The following is a 14436-nucleotide window of genomic DNA, read 5'->3' as shown; positions in this document are numbered from 1 at the left end:
TAACCAAGCTTGAGTATTCTTTTTTCAAAAAAAGGTTTCATCTGCCTTGTTCGTGTTACTTCATTTGAATCACAATAATACTATGAAATAAGACAATCAGTAATAAATTTCAAAGAAGAAACTCAACACCTTTAAGTGACTTGCCCAAGATTTCAGGTAGCAAATAGTGAAGCCATAATGAAGACTCAAGTGCCCTGACCCCGAGACATTTCTGGTGCTACTTATTTTATGAGTAAAAGGCACTAGCTGAGAAAATGGACCAAGTGCTGACCTGACCTTCCTTTTTACCAGTCTAGAGTAAACAGCTATATGATTACTTACTGAACTTACCTATTATTTCTGGCAAAGATTATAATTTGTTATTATCTCACAGAACTGGAAGTTCAGAGGTAAGGCCAATGAACTACAATACAATCAGCAGTTCAGTAAGGTCATGTTTATATTTAGGCACAGCAAAGTAGGTATGAGAAAAAAAGGTACATCAATCAGGCTTGCTTTTTATAAAAAGCAAAACAATGTAGAGATGAACTATTTGCAAATGGTGTTGGGGCAACTGAGTAGCCATGTGGGGAAAAAAATTAAATTGGACCTGTATCCCACACTATACACCAAGGAAAATGGGTCAAAAATTTAAGTGTAGAACAGAAACTCTAAAAGTAGTAGTAGAAGACAACTGGAGAGAATTCTTCTATAACCTTGTATTAGGGCTTCCTTTTCTAAAACACAAAATCGTGAAGTCCTAAAAGAGAAGACTCACAAACTCAACTACATTTTAGAAGAGCCCCCACTGGCCCCGAAGTCAAGTCACAAACTAAGGAAAGCGTAGATGAGAAAAACCAGGGGAAAGAGGGTTAGAGGGAAGAAGGAAGAGAGGAAATAAGTCTATTAAACATTCTTGAGGCCAAGCATAAGATGCAAATGTGCAAAAGCGGTGACCAAGATCAAAGCAAGAATCAGAATCAGAATCAGGATCAGGAAAAGAAGGAATAAATGACAAACAGGAGCCACCATACCACAAAATATTCAAACAATCCAAAAGCCTCAAGAGGAGGTGAGGGTTCCTGTCTCGTTCCTTGATGCTTTCTGTGAAGAACCCTGATATAAGGCAGAGCCTCTGTGAGACAACTGAGGCAAGAATTGGCCAGTTAGAATTTGCACCCAACTTTATGAAGCCAGACGATAGGGGAAAGAAGAGCCCAGATAAAAGCAAATATGTCAGAATAAAACCAAATCCACCTAATATGAATCTGCTTGGGACAGAGTGGGTATGCCACTCAGAATGCTTTTGGTTGCAAGTGACAATATCCCAGATCACACTGTCTTATACAATAAGGAACTTCTATTATCTCACAGAACTGGAAGTTCAGAGGTAAGGCCGAACAAGTACAATACAATCAGCAGTTCAGTAAGGTCATCAAGTGCTCAGGTTTCTTCTATCTCTCTGCTCCACCATCTTCTAGATCAGCTTCCTCCAAAGCGAGTTCCTCTCAATGTCCTAAGATGGCCTGAGCAGTTCTAGTCTTCATATGCAGACACATCAGCAGCAGCATCAGAAGAAGCACCATCTCTTTCTTTAACCTCTTTTTCGGGACAAGAAACCCTTTCCCAGAAGCACCCCAGCCCTCCTCTAAACTTCACATCTCACTGGCCAGAATAGGTTACAGGCCATTCCTAACCTTTCATTGGCATAGGAAGCAGGATTAATCATGATTGCTTTAACTCATCGTCCAGGTTGGAATGAAGGAGTCAATCACCATGACTAGGCCATGGGCAATTTATCATAATGAGTATTACTGTGACATTGTTTTCACTCCATAACAAACCTCTAATTTAATTATGCTGCCTCCAAGATTTTAACTTTGAGGCATTTGCTGTGCCTATACAGATAATTACTCTTTGCTCACATCCCATATTGATCATCATAAACTTAATTATCAGATATAAAACTTGTTAAAATTTTCTTGTTCAAGCCGCTCTTTAAAACAAAATTTCTAATGCAACATTTTAGAGCAAGAATGGCAAATGGGTTTGTCTCCCATAGCCCAGTAGATAAGTTGTCTAGAATCCATTTCAAAAAAGATTCAATGATGAGCTTGGATCCAGTGAGAAATAACTGCCATTATTGCTCAGTGATGTCTACTATGACTTGGATTTGGGCACAACACATAGCATATATTGGCCAACCCTGACTTAGAGAAAATCTCTTTAAACAATTTCCCTCCAATAATAATGGTTTTGTCTGATGCAATGCCTCTTTATTCTTATTTTAGTGGAGTCCCAATCTAAACCTTCCCCTCTTCACTCTTTCCATCTAATTTACATACATATACATAATATATATCAAGCACGAACTCCAAAAATTGTTTAATTTATAATCAGAAAGTTCCATAGGAATTCTAGAACCAGGTTCCTTTTGTTAAGTCCATCGAAAGGCTTGGCAGAATAGCTTCACTTAAAAACTGTCTCACATAAAGGAAGTAGGGGGTGATTGGGGCCCAGGATGGATATGGGCATGGGCAGGACTGAGGGGCAGAAGGACAAAGAGAATGGCACTGTATTCCCAATTATGATAAACTGGTCCACAGTTGCAAGACAAAAGGCAGAAAGGAACCAAAACCTAATCCTGGGACAAAGGTGACTAATCAATAACTGGAGTATGCTTCAATAATGGTAGATTACAAACAGTGAGCAGTTTATGTGTATAAAATGCATTTGAAGAGACAGGAAAGGACAACAGGGGTTATTCCTGGGTGAATTAATTTACGGCTTTTTTTTTCTTTTGTCCTTCTGTCCTTATCTACATTTTTCTGAGTGTCCTGTACTGCACATGCACTGCCTTTTTGATGGGGAAGGGGGGTAATAAAGGAAACATGTTTTTATCTAATCACTTGATGTTTTGGATGTTCTAGTTAACCACTTATTGCCTTGTAGTTAAGATCAACTTGCCCAGTTACCCTCTATTCTATTTTGGGGGCAGCTAGATTCTTTTAATTTTTTGATATTATAAAAAACAAAGTTGCTTGTAATTTTCTTGTAGCTGAAAATTAATTTGATTTAGAAGAAAACTTAGAATACCTAAAAAATTAACTGAAAGTGCTTAATAACCCCGTAATACATTAAAACTACCACTACTCAAAAACTAATAACTGAGGATATTCTTTTTTTTTTTTTTTAACCAAACTGTCTAGTTGACCAGTTCACTTTTAGCTAAATTGTATTTGGCCAAAATTGGTTTTGGCCAGAATAACTTAAGTCAAATTGGTATTAGACAAAGAATACACTACCAGCATTAGGGGAAAGTTTGAAGGTAGAAATAAAAAATAGGATCCCCAAAAAAGGTTCAATAGTGAAAAACAGGCAAGATGGCTTGGACAAGTTTGAAAGAAAAAAATCACCTGGGGCAGTGGTTCAAAGTGGAAGGAAATCTTTTATCAAGAAGCTGTACAATTGGCCCCAGTACCTTAAAAGAGCTAGTAGGAATATCAAGTAAATTCAGTGTTATCTGCTTGCTTAGACAGTCTCCCCTGAAGAGAATAATTCTGGGGTTTTCCCTAGGTTCCCCAGATGTTTGGGGTTCAAACTGAGGACACACATCCCCAAATCATTCATCCACAATTACTGTCCCGGTAAATGAGGTTCTGGAGCTGCATCATGGGGAGTCCAACCACTTCCCTCTCTCCGCTGGAAACTTCCTGGAAACAATGGCCACAGACGCCTGGCTTCTGGCACCCATATCCTCTTGGCACAACCATTAGAACCAACAAGTCCTCGACCTATGGTTACAGGGAACCTTCATTGATTTCCAACCTGAAGAAGTCCACATCTACTCGTCCTTACTGTGGGGAGTCCTATCAACCCTTCCCTCCCGGTCCGCAAGCCCTCACTCCCTTCTCCACCCCCCTTCAGCAGGAAGCAGTCAGAGAGAAAGCAACGTCCACAATCCCATAGAGGAGAAAGGGGGAAATGAAGGGCCCCCACCCATAAGATGGCGAACTCACCCCTCGCCCCCCCTAATCCCAGCACCTAGCCAATAGCCACCAGCCCCGTAGAAGTGACACCTCAATCAGCTCATGCCCCTTCCTATATAACCCAGCACCTTTCCCTAATAAAGCGGAATTCTCCGGTGAATTGCTGCTGTGTGTCACTCCTTTCCTTTCAGTGCCCATTTGAAATGACAGAAGGTAACATGCTACACTGTCAGACTGAGCAGCGGTGGCAGATGGTATGAACTTGCACAGAGGGAAGCAATCTGAATTGGATTGCCTCAGGAGTGAAGGACCCAGGTGGGTGGACTTCAGCTCCTTCAATAGCTGGTTAGTGTGGCTAGAGATCTAGAAGATACCTCTGGTTTGAACAGTCTTCTAAGGAACCTGATTATAGCTAGCATTTCTTTTTAGCCAGTTACTACTCAATGGAAAATCCTGGAGAGCTTTCTGAGTGGGCTGTATTCAAATATTAACTGGCTGTCAGGCTTTTGGTGTTCCTGAGTTAAGCGAGGAGGTAGCAGGATGAAGACATCTTTGCCATTAAAGAAAGCATTCTGTAGGAAGGAAAACAGAACGGTGTTTATATTTAGTCATAGCAAAGTAGGTGTGAGAAAAAAAGGTAGATCAATCAGTCTTGTTTTTGGTAAAAAAAAAAAATGTAGAGATGGACTATTTGCAAATGGTGTTGGGGCAACTCAGTAGCCATTTGGGGAAAAAATATTAAATTGGACCTGTATCCCACACTATACACCAAGGAAAATGGGTCAAAAATTTAAGTGTAAAACAGAAACTCTAAAAAGTAGTAGAAGACAAATTGGAGAGAATTCTTTTATAACCTTGTATTAGGTATTGCTTGAATAAGTATTTTAAAACTCTGGAGGAATGGGAATTGAATAGATGGGGGCAGGAATACAAGGGAAACTTTTCATTTCTAAACATTTTGTTGTTTGAATCAATGTGAATGCACTACCTTTTCAAAAGATAAATTTTTAAATGTTTAATGTGTTAAATTTTTAGTGGATATAATTGAGTTCCTAGACAATATTCTACATTTGGGCCCTTCCATCTACAGATGATACATGGTAGAAAAGTGACTGTACACTTGGAGGCCTTGAACAGTAGCACCCAGACCTAGAAAGCAAATAGAGGGTTATGGTTGGAAATCTAATGACTACAAGTGAAGAATTCACTAGTGAACTGGTTGTATATGCCAAGGGCAGCAAGACTGAAGAGGAAAGATCACAATCTTGTGTAAGTATCATAACAAAGAAATAAGCCAGAGATTAATTCTCAGGGGTGTCTGGAATGGAAAGGTGGTACAAATCCTTAGATCTGAATTGTCCCAGAGGGGTGTACCTCAGGCATACCACCCTCAGTGTGGTCAGCAAGAAGTCCCTGCAGACCAGCTACAGTGGTGAGCAGGGCAGCAGACGGGCAGGCCTTCTCTCTGCTCCCTTCTGCCTGCCCAGAGCAAAACTCATTCAGAAAGTCAGTAAGGCCTCAGACCAATTAGGATAAAGAAAACAGAAGGTTTGGAATAAAGCTTCTTGAAAACTGCTTTCATTCACTTGTCAATTGTTTACAGAGCTCCTACTGTGTGCTCAAAACTACTCTAAGATGTAGCAACTTCAAACCTATTCATCCCCCAAAGTATGTCTAAGACAATTAAAAAAATTAAGATTTTGAAACAGATTGTCAAAAATTTTTTAAATATGGAAGTAACTAAAAAGTCAATTGACAACTATAAAATGTCAGTGGATTTCAAATTTTACCCAGTTTATTCTATTGGTTTTAAAAATGGAAAATGATTTAACATATGAATTTAAAATAGTGGGGTATTTTACTTCAATTTTACTAAACTTAAATAGCATAAATCTTTAAATACGGCCTTCTATTCTCATCACTGCAAGTGATAAAACAGGAAAACATAACTCAAAAAGGGAACTAATTCAGAACAGATGTCAGGGAGGAATTTTTCCAGTAGTGAACTATAAACATGCAGAATAAATACTGGAAAATGTATTATGGTACAAAACAGAATCAGTTACTAATTACATGAACTAAACAAGAAGCCAGATACCTAAATATGTAGAACAGGTATTCAAAAAGTAGTCCTAAATTAATGGACAAACCTTGTCTTTACTATCCAAACCTAACTCATATGATACATAAATCAGCAATGTGTTAAAATTTAGGAAGTTTTCAAAGCCTATAAAGTCAGCTCTTATTTATCCATAAAGAAGCATTAACTTCAAACCTGACAAGTTTGCAAAAAGAATTTATTATATTCTTCCTGCTTGATTTGCTAACATTTTTTCAAAATAACATCTACTTGGTGGTATCCTTTTGAACAGCCTTCTTAACATTTCACTTACACTCAAAAAGGAGTGGTAAAGACTTAAAACTCCACTATCACCAGTCCTTCAACAGTAAAAAGCAAAAGGACAGTCTTGCCTCTGCTGCTACATGTACGAAGAAATGGTTCATGCCTGCATGCAGTGAGGATTTGAAAGGAACTGAAAAGGAACAAACAACAGTATCCATTCCAATGACAGTTTATTAATTTGTATGAAGTCAATTTGTGACTCATCCATGTTTAAATGAATGTACAAAAAAAGATTCCAAAACTAAATATAAAATGATTTTGGACTATTCATGCTTCTGCTTATTTCCACTTTGTGGACCATGAAGTCTGTGATGCTGGCAATACATTAATTGTCTTAGGCCACCAAGATCCCATTCCATGGCAACTGTTAATTATCATGCAGGCCAAGGCAGTTTAATATTACTGTTAATATTACAATTATAAGCATATGTTATATACAGAAGTTACCAAGCCTCCTGACTACAACAATCAGGTAGTGACAGGAGACCAGCCAGAGCTGACTCATGATTCAAAATATTTAACTGACCTAAAAAGACATTCAACTTTAGAACCTGAAACATCCGTAAAGATCACACAGAGTAAGCCAAAAACTATCATTGGACAGATGATAGTATTTAGGTGCTCCCCTCAAAATTAACAAACTTATCCACAAATGGGCAGCCTCACTGGCAGCAAAGCCAAACCCAGGCCTCTGAAAAGCACACTAGTGCTCTCTGTAAAATAAATCATCTCTCACTTATGCAGAATATGCTGAAGGAACTGAACTTGTACATGTGAGGCAATCTTTCTTTTCCAGAGTTGGATGACAGGAAAGGGTTATGCAGTTATATGTGGAAAGAGATATTTACTTCATCCATCAACTCTAGCTAAAATGCAGATCTTATTTTGTAGGCATAAATAATATCCTGAATTGATTTATCACACATGAATAATAACTTCTCACAACTATCTCACAATAAATCATTGTGGTCTTCCAGAGTTTACCAATGACTGAGGAAATCATGACTAAGAAATAAACTCTTTTTAAGCAGGCCGCAAGCCTGTCTTGACTGTTATTTACTAACAGACAGAAAAATAATACTTAATGAGATTTAAAAATATTATTAGCACTTATACTATAAAGTATTCTTTCCATCTCAGGTTTTTACTCTTTTCTAAAATTTTCTGTAACACAGAAAGTCTTTCCTGAGCTATTACTTACTTTTTTCTTTTAAAGTAAATTTTAATATTCTAAGTCATATAGGCCTCTCTCTAAAACTTCTAACAAACCATAACTCTAACCCTAAAGACTCCATCAAAAAACTATTAGAACAAGTTGCAGGATACAAAATTAATACACAGAAATCTGTTGCATTCCTATATATTAACGACAAACTAGCAGAAAGAAAAATCAGGGAAACAGCTCCATTAACAATTGCATCAAAAAAATAAAACACCTACAAATAAACCTAACCAAGGACATGAAAGACCTATGCTCTGAAAACTACAAGACACTCAAGAGAAATTAAAGAAAACACAAAAAATAGAAATCCACCCCATGCTCATGGATAGGAAGATTTAATATTGTCAAAATGACTATTCTGCCCAAAGCAGTTTACAGATTCAATAATACAAACCCCTATCAAAATAACAACTGCATTTTTCAATGAACTAGAACAATAATAGTTCTAAAACTCATATAGAACCACAAAGACCCCAAATAGCCAAAGCAATCCTGAGAAAGAATAACAAAGCTGGAAGGATTATGCTCACTGACTTCAAGCTATAGTACAAAACTATAGTAATCAAAACAATTTGGTACTAGCATAAGAACAGACCTACAGATCAATGGAACAGACTAGAGAGCCCAGGTATAAACCCATACATATATGGTCAATTAATACATGACAAAGGAGCCACGAGTATATAGTGGGGAAAAGACAGCCTCTTCAATAAATGGTGTTGGGAAAACCTGCTACATGCAACAGAATGAAACTGGATTACTGCCTAACTCCATACCCAAAAGTAAACTCAAAATGGATCAAAGATATGAATTCAAGACATGAAACCATAAAACTCTTAGAAGCAGACATAGGCAAAAATCTTTTGAATATAAGCGTGAGAAGTTTTTTCCTGGACATCTTCTCAGGTAAGGGAAACAAAATTAAAAAATGAACAAATGGGACTCCATTAAACTAAAAAGCTTCTGTACAACAAAGGACACCATCAGCAGAACAAAAAGGCAACCTATAGTATGGGAGAATATATTTATAAATTATTTACCCAATAAGGGGTTAACATCCAAAATACATAAAGAACTCATATGCCTCAACACCAAAAAAATAAACAACCCCAATTAAAAAATGGGCAGAGGACCTAAACAGACGTTTCTCCAAAGAAGAAATACAGATGGCCAATAGGCACATTAGAAGATGTTCCACATTGTTAATCATCAGGGAAACGCACCACAATGAGATATCACCTCACACCAGTCAGAATGGCCACTATCCAAAAGACAAGAAATAATAAGTGTTGGCGAGTAAGGAAAAATGGGAACCCTCCTATACTGTTGGTGGGAATGTCAATTGTTGCAGGCACTGTGGAAAACAATATGGAGATTCCTCAAAAAAATAAAAATAGAAGTATCATCCAACTCGGTAATTCCACTTCTAGAATCCACCAGAAGAACACAAAATCCGATTTGGAAAGATATATGCATTCCTACCCTATGTTTACTGCCACATTGTTTGCAATAGCCAAGATACGGAAGCAGCCTAAGTGTCCATCAATTGATGAATGGATAAAGAAGATGTGGTATATATATATATACAATGAAATATTATTTATCCATAAAAAAGAAATTTTGTCATTTGTAACATGAATGTACCTAGAGGGTATTATGGTCAGAGAAGTAAGTGAGGTAGAGAAAGACAAATACCATATGATTTCACTTATTTGTGGAATATAAAAACAAAGCAAAACAGAATGAACAAAACAGCAGTAGACTCACATACCCTCATAAGTGACTAGTGGTTACCATGGCGAAGAGGTTGTCATGGATTGGTGGGGAGGGTGAGGGGCATAAAAATTTTCAATCATAATGTAAGCTGATCATGGGGATAGTAGTACAGCATAGACAATATAGTCAATGATTCTGTAACATCTTTCTATGTTGACTGATAGTAACCACACTAGAGGGAGTGAGAATTTAATAATGTAGGTAACTACTGAACCTCTATGTTATATATTTGAAACCAATAAAGATTGGATATCAATGATACTTCAATTTAAAAAAAAGAAAAAAAAAACAATTCTACAATCTCTTTGCCTGGTTTGCTGCTACATATATAAACATATTTTTAAAAAGGTTAAGACATTCAATGATTTTATATTCAACTGGTCATACATAGATGTCATGATTCTCAATTCCCTAACCTTCAGAAATTTTTCTAAAGGACATTGATATAAACATTTCCCAACCTAGAGCATCCAGTTCATCACTGAGAGGAAGCAGCGAAAAAGAATATGGAAACAGAGGGAGCAAGAGGGTACAATAAATCAAAGTGTATCAGGGAATAAGAAAACCATAGCAAATCTTCCTACACAGATGTAACAAGTACCAGCCAAACTACAGTTTCCTTATATTACATGCAGCTGTCTGGGCTTGTGGCAGGCTGCTTGACAAAATATGTCTCAAAAGTTGAGGTAGAGAAAATACCTTAGGGTGATCTATGTCCTTTCATACCAAGAATATCCTAATCCATATAACTTGTTACTTACATATAGCTGCTCTCTATTCATATTCAAATTTCGATGATGGAATATCTTATGGCTATTTGCTACTTATGTTAAACTTTGGTGCCACAGAAATTTCAAAGATGTGTAAGGCATGCTTCTGAAGCTTAGAGTTTGACAGGAAAATAGCCATGGACACAAGAGCACAAAAAAAGGCAGTGAAGAAGAACTTACTGAAAAACTAAAGCACAATCTGAGTTCATTTCTTGAGCTAGTTTTAGAGAAAGGATAAGATTTCAATAAGCAGAGAAAAAAGGGGAAAAAGGAATGCCATAAAAATGAAAACTATGAACAAATGTGGGAGGGTGAATGATGTTTGAGGAACAGTGAGGATACTAGTTTGAGCAGGTCAGGGAAATTCTGTGGAAATAAAGAGACCAAGATGTCCAATCCAGATTACATCCAGCTGCTGGAGACTTTTGAGCAATGACAGAATTGATAAGGAAGAGATGATATACTGGTAGATCAGACAGAAAACCACCAAAGTCCCACATTACTGAGCCCAGAACACTTAAGTTTATAAGTCAATGTCAATCAAAGTTACTAAATTTTATATACATATGATAGAACTTCTGCACTTTTTCTAGAAAACTTGGCTTTACACAATTCTTTTACTTTCCCTTCCTGTTTTCACCTTAGAATTTTGGAATTTTTACCTCACCTTTTCCCACCCCGTCTTTGTACTGGTACAACTCAATCACTCTTTACATATTAGCAAAATCAGCAAGATTATGTCATTGCCTAGAAGAGCATCCAAAGCAATTTTTAAAATCCCACTTTTGTTAAAGCAATTGCTTTAACACACAAATTTCCCCCCAATTTCACTTAATTTTCCAAAAGAAAGAGCACTTTTTTTCTTGCAGACTACACCTAGAAAACCAAAACAAAATAAAAGGTAATTATCCAGTGAATCTGTAACAGTTACTTCACAGTCTTTAACAGATTGCCTGCCATAAGTTTCATGAAAGCAGAAACTAACTGCTTTTCTTTGCTTTGTGTGTGTAAACTAGGACACATGAATGTCCCGCTTCTAGAGAAAGAACTGAACCAGGTAAGTTTTCAACATTTCACAAATTAAGGTAGTTTTTATTCTATTTGATTTTCCAAAAGAAGAGATTTAATTATCAAGTATTCACTTAATAAAAAGTCATCAGAAAGGTAATTTAGGTTACTGAAACAGTCACAGTACATGATTTACAGAATTTTATGGAAGATTTCTAGTAAATCACTTTTGAAAAAGCATAGAATAGATACTAATTTTAAAAAGACAATCATTATTCATTCCGAGGTCTCCTAAAGAACTAAATATATTTAAAGATCTAGGATTAAGCAGAGGATGGGGTCCCACTTTGTAAGAGAGCCTTGTCTCTGCTTCCATGACCATTTGATTGCAAAAATGTTGCCACCAGTGGCCACTGGAACCTCTCCAACAGCTAGTCCAGCTTCCTACCCAGAGGAGCAGGAAGCCAGCTGATTGGCTCAGTACAATCAGACAACAGCTCTTGGCCTAAAAGCATCAAGGAACAAAGATTGGTCATCCGATACTCAGGAAGGAAAGGATGTAAAGGAGGCGAAGCCCTAGGGAAGGGGACAGGCGCAAGGAATTAACCAACAGAGACGTCCAGAAAGACACACTCACTCGAAGAGAGAAATGTTTTACCTGAGCATATTCAGCCAGGAATGGATTTATTATTTTTTTTTAATTTAAGGCAAACAAGGATATGGGTTTTAAACTGTTACTGAGGGAGCCCAATTTATATGAAGAAACTTGGTTAGTAGTTTTATAACTACCTTGAGTAGGCAAGGGACCTTTTAAATATTAAATTTATAAAATGTAGTTTATTCAATAAAGTCACTTAAAGATGTCCTGTTCCTGAAAAACTGTACCTGATTTTAGGGTTTCTGCCTTACACCGACTCCAGTTCTGCATGAGACTTCAAATTGAAGAGGGACTGGGTGGAGTACAGAACACAAGAAATTTTTACAGCATGGAAATAAAAGTATTTTTAAACCTTCTTGGTGGTGAAGACTTAGGCAAGAAGTAATATGTGGAAACTGCCAAGGCTTCTCTACACACCCACCCACCAGATACCATCGCAGCCGGCTAGGGGAGTCTCCCTCTTCTTGCCTGACAGCTTCACTTTCTTTGAGGTCTGGAGCTGGTGATCACACTGGCCCGTCATGGTACTTTCAGTTAACAAAGCAGTTACTCAACAGGGGAAAAAGCCACAAAGGAGTAGAGCAGCTGCTTCTGCACCCGTGATGCAAGTGCAGAATGAGCCCAGGGCCGCCACCACCGCCTCGGCTCCTCCGTGACGTCCGGGAGGGGTATCCCCGGATCTCAGGAAGTGGTGGCCGCGGGCGGCTCCGCCCCCACGCGACTTTGGGTAGTCCGGGCCGCCGGGTGGCAGGACTGCCCGGCCTGCAGGCAAACGGATTTCACCATCCGACACACACGCACGCCACGGGCCGCGCGCCTCGCACCCTCGCCTCCACCACCGCTCAAGGCTGACCCCGCGCCCACGCCTCTCCCTCTTCTCCCGTCACAGCCCGCGCCCTCCTCTCTCCCAAGGCTCACACCCACTCACCCCGACCCCCTGCGCCGAGCCTGGCTCAGCGTCGCCGGTCACCAGACGGGGTCGAGCCGAGTCCAAGATGGCGACTCCGCCCCCGCCCCCTCCGCCCTCCCGGCGGGGTCGCGGCGCCCCCTCACGCGGCGCGCTCGCGCCCAAGGCCTGGCTAAAAATAGCCAGGCTCGACTATATTTGGTTCCGCCGGATCCCGGCGCGGCCACGCGCTCTCCGCCCCGCCCCGCCTGGCCCCGCCCCGCGCCGCGCTGAATGGAGAAGGGGCGGGGGTGACCGAGGGGAACCTACTCCGCTATCTGCCGCGCGCGCCGGCGGCTGGGCCCGGCCAACCGCCGAATTTAGTAACATCTCCTGCGTCAATCACGCGCCTCCCGTGCGTCAGCGGCGCGCGGCTCCAGGTCCTGCTTCCCCCAACCCCCAGCCTTCGAATGGATGCACTGTAGCAGCGCCCTCCTTGCCTCCGAGACTGGATTGGAACCTGGGGCAGTGCAGAGACTGCGTTCCTTCCTCTCGGCTGGGTCAACTTTTGGAGCATCCTCCCACGGTCTTCACCACACCACCCTGTCTGAAGTGGATGTGGAGGCGAAGGAATATATCCTGTCAAAGCTGTTAGTTTTGTTTTCAAGTTTCTGGTGCTAGCTCGAACTTTGTTCTGAAACGTGTGCTGTCCACGATGGGATTCTTCCCCCATTTACTACACCCTCCACCCCCCACACACGCAAAGTTGTAACAGGTCAAATAAAATGTAACATGTGACTGAAATGGACCACAGTGGGACCATGCCTCTCTGCCTTGTTTCACTTAAATATTTTCTCCTCAAATATTCATGTCTAGAAAGGTTGCTTTCACTCAGCTGCAACCTTTAGAACTTGGAACCTTTAACTGATAAACTTTTGTTTCTGTTTTCAGCAAGAAATTCACATTTAAATTAATCATTTCCAGGAAGAAACTGCTCTCCCTCACAAAGTCGCCCAGGCTTTCGGCGCACCATTTCATGACAAATGTGTCCCAGGAGACCAGAGGAAATCCACTACGGAGGGACTGTCTAATAAATCCTGTTGATTGATTTCAAAATGTTTAATTTGAGAGGTGGAAGGGGAGACCTATCTACAACGATCAAAAAGTGAAAGTACGAGCTGAATTCCAGGTCGGCGCGCGGCTCCAGGTCCTGCGGGCGGCGGGGTGGGTGGTGGGTGATCTGCAACAGTCAGACTCGCTCAGCTGTTCAACACGTGAGTGTTTGTTTTATACACATTAAGCAGTTTCTGCTGCAGCGCCCACGTGGATGATGGATGTGCACTTAGCTGGGTTATAGTGGGTCCAGTTAGGAAATCCACACGTTAAGTATAAAGAAAACCTTATCTCCCCCGAGTCATCTGCATCCGTGTGCGAAACACGCACCTGGCAAATGATGGGAGGAGGAGATGTTAGTCTAGACGCAGAGGGGCCGGAGAGACTTAAACAGCTTTGAAACTGCTGCTTGAGGAAAGCGCAGCTGCACCTCAGGGAGTCTCGGGCTGGTGCCTAACTGCTTCAGCACCGGCTGCCAGGTCACTTGCAGAAGCTGGCTCGTGTAGCCTACCCTTTTCGGAAGAGCTGTCCTCTCGCTTACCCCTCTCCCTGGCTCCCTGCCTCGGGGCAGCCTCGGAGGCGCGCCAGCAGCACTCCTCCAACTCTGCTCCACCCGAGCCTGACAGCTGGG

At 40.4% G+C, this 14436-nt stretch overlaps 1 protein-coding gene and 1 long non-coding RNA gene across 2 annotated transcripts in view; both read right to left on the bottom strand.

Annotated features, from left to right (window-relative positions):
* The window catches only part of LOC108384733 (uncharacterized), a 37798-nt gene extending 24887 nt beyond the window's left edge, over positions 1 to 12911 (bottom strand). The window contains exon 1 of the long non-coding RNA XR_012127116.1: positions 12735 to 12911. This is a non-coding gene — a long non-coding RNA (uncharacterized lncRNA). The remainder of the gene's footprint in view (positions 1 to 12734) is intronic.
* LOC108399479 (uncharacterized) overlaps positions 1 to 14436 on the bottom strand; it is a 299067-nt gene that overhangs the window by 204609 nt on the left and 80022 nt on the right. The window lies entirely within an intron of this gene.

The sequence above is a fragment of the Manis javanica genome, chromosome 2 (assembly GCF_040802235.1).
Source record: "Manis javanica isolate MJ-LG chromosome 2, MJ_LKY, whole genome shotgun sequence".
NCBI classification, from domain to species: domain Eukaryota; kingdom Metazoa; phylum Chordata; class Mammalia; order Pholidota; family Manidae; genus Manis; species Manis javanica.
Note: the sequence above shows the minus strand (reverse complement) of the source record. Positions and strands in the feature narration are given on the sequence as shown.